General features: G+C 37.3%; 1 long non-coding RNA gene across 1 annotated transcript; it reads left to right on the top strand.

The window, feature by feature from the left end:
* Positions 1 to 71: 71 nt before the first annotated feature.
* LOC124890637 lies at positions 72 to 2,733 on the top strand. Its single transcript, XR_007049254.1, has 2 exons — positions 72 to 1,091; positions 2,602 to 2,733. It is a non-coding gene; the product is annotated as an uncharacterized LOC124890637 (long non-coding RNA).
* The last annotated feature ends 39 nt before the right edge of the window (positions 2,734 to 2,772 follow it).

Raw genomic sequence — 2,772 nt, 5'->3', positions numbered from 1 at the left:
TCTTAATTGGGGGTTATATTTTAAATAACCCCCAAATTCTTAACAATACCATCCAATTTTCCTTTCAGCTTAATTAACCCTACATCTCACCCCACCAGGCCCAACACAACCTAACCCGGCCCACTATTATTTTCCATCTCCCTCAAACAACAACCCTTAAACAAGAGCAAGAAACAGATCCCCAAATCGCTCAACATTGCAACAACAACCAAGCTCCGACCCGTTCTAACACCTCACCTGAAAACCCACCGACCCATCTTCAACCCGATTTCAACCAAATCAACCCATTTGTAGCCTTCTTCACACGTTTCACACGGGTTCACGCGAAGAAAACCCTCGAACCTTCTAGAAATAAGCTAGGTGTCGTCCCACCACAGCTAACTCCGCTAATTTCGGGACAACTCGTACGATCTGGTACATATTTGGCTGATTTCCATTGGTTTTGGGGAAAAATTTATTTTGCCCTTTTTTAATTGGTCCCCCCGTTGCAATTTAGCTGAAAACCCCCAAAAAGGGGTACGAATTGAAGACGAAAATGGGGTTGTGGGGAAAATTTTGGGATTTCAAATTCAAGAGATCCTTCTTTCAAATCCAAAAAAAAAATACCCCAATTCAGTTTTTTATTTAAGAGGGGAAGGGGTCATTATTTCAGGGGTTGGAGATTCGAGAGTTGAAATTAGGGTTCAAAACTTTGGGGATTTTTTTTCTCTCCTCTCTTTTTCCTTCAAAGTTGAAATTTTAGAGGTCTTTGGATTTTCTGTTTGGGGGGTTCGAAAGTCTTGTTCGAAAAATTTTTGAGGCTCTCGGGTTCGAAAATTGGGTTTTGGTCGATTTTGGTTCAAAAATAAAAAGATTTTCTAGGGGAAATTTAGGTTGAAAATTCTGGAAAGAAATAAAGGAGAAGAAAACTTTTAGAGCATCATTTTCTTTAGTAAGGTTATCTCGCTCTTGCTTCTTTGAAAGTTGACTGTTTAATCGAAAGCCTCGAGGGTTCGTTGATTGATTATGGGTGTGAGGTGATGAAGACGTCATTTTCTGATGGCTACATATCTTGACCTTAGCTCGCCGTCCCATTTGCTGCATCGAAATAGGTAATAGCTCATCCTGTTAGTTTTCAATTTCTTCTACTTCATCTCAACCTTCTGTAGTTCTGAATCTAAATGATATGGCATGCGAGGTTGTCTGTTACAGAGGTCTTTAAGACCCTAGAGTATGTTTTTCTGAAAGTATTTCTTGTCGTGTGATTATGTGTGATGTCAAACTGCTGGCTTAGTGGTTAAAGCTTGTTGCTTAAGTCTCATACGCTCATCTCGATTTCGTAAGCTGTCATTTTATTTTAACATTGTTAATTATCTTTCGATTTGCTGTTGTGCATTGGCATTGATCTTGGGTTTAATCCACCAATTCACTTTGGGATTCCTGTTTTGATTTTCACTTCATTGGCTAGCTGACAGTGTCTTGTTATAGTTGATATTACGTAAAAGTTTAATGTCTATAATAGTTTAGGGCTAATGGTGTCCTGTTATAGCCGATCCTATTTAAAGTTCATGCTTTGAATTTGTTTCCTAGTCTCAGGATACGGGAAATCTTGTTTACCCGATTTCATGGTTAAGGTTTCATGTTTCGGTTCTATTTTTAGAAGTTTCAGGCTGCTGAATATTGTTTACATGATCTCAGTGTTCCCTTCATTGTGGGATTGTAAAAATTTGAACCTTTCATTTCTTTGTTGAGTTTGTGCTAAGTCGATGTTCCATTTGCTTGATCACCGAGGAAAATGTAATTGTTTTATCATAAAAAGGAATGGATGGGGTCGCTTTGATGTTGAATTTGAGTCAAGTCGGTTTTGTCTAATGGAATATGGTCTTGACCTAGAAATGATATTGTTTATGAACATCCTTTTGTGCTTCATTCAAAGTTTAAATATTTGAATTTGGGTTGCAATTTCATCTAGGGGGAAAAGATGATCATGATCATCAAGGGAAATGATTTTTCGTTATGTGTATGGATTCTCTGTGTTTTATTCTCTGTGTTTTATATAGTGTTTTGGTGATGGGTTTAATGTTAATTATTGTGGTGGATTGATAGTATTAGCTAAAGTTCCTCAACTCTCTAATTGTTATGAAGGGAAAATAAGTAGATCGTAGTGCAACTGATGCAAGGGAAAACTTTTCTACCCCATGCTTGAGCTAATTTTCTTTAATTACCTTTCTGTGACTATATTTTCTGAGTTTCCAACTAATTGAATAGGACTTTGAGTGTATCTATAGGGAAGATTTAGAGTTTTTGTTTAGAGTTCACTTTGTGTACCATAATTTTGTCAAACTGATTTCTACGCTCTTGGGTATTGAATGGGTTATTCACACTTGAGTGCAAATAAAGTCTGCATCAAGACCTAATTTGTTTAGCATGTTGTTTGACTATATAAACGTACTCTCACTCTTTCTTATTAGCCTTTTGGCTTTGCTGTGACTGAGTATTGAGTTAGTTTGCTCTGTGATTTCTTTCCTTCAGGTAGTCATACGTTATGTATCTCATTTCTTTATTTTCTTGATTTGATGTTTGTGTTTTTCTTTAATCCCCCCTTTCTTTTTTCTTTCTTAGTTGATCACATATTAGCATTCATGACTTTCTTGCCTTGCATGAACCCATCTTGGAGTCCAAATGGACTCTCCTTCCCTTCGAATCCCTCATTGGGCCAATGAGGCCCATCTCATTGAGTCAAGTTGAAAGAAAGTCCAAAAACCCGTTGCATGGCGTATGGATGTAAAAAGA

Source organism: Capsicum annuum, unplaced genomic scaffold (assembly GCF_002878395.1).
Source record: "Capsicum annuum cultivar UCD-10X-F1 unplaced genomic scaffold, UCD10Xv1.1 ctg21279, whole genome shotgun sequence".
Lineage (NCBI taxonomy): Eukaryota > Viridiplantae > Streptophyta > Magnoliopsida > Solanales > Solanaceae > Capsicum > Capsicum annuum.
The sequence above is the reverse complement of the archived record's forward strand: the minus strand, read 5'-3'. Positions and strand labels throughout refer to the sequence as shown.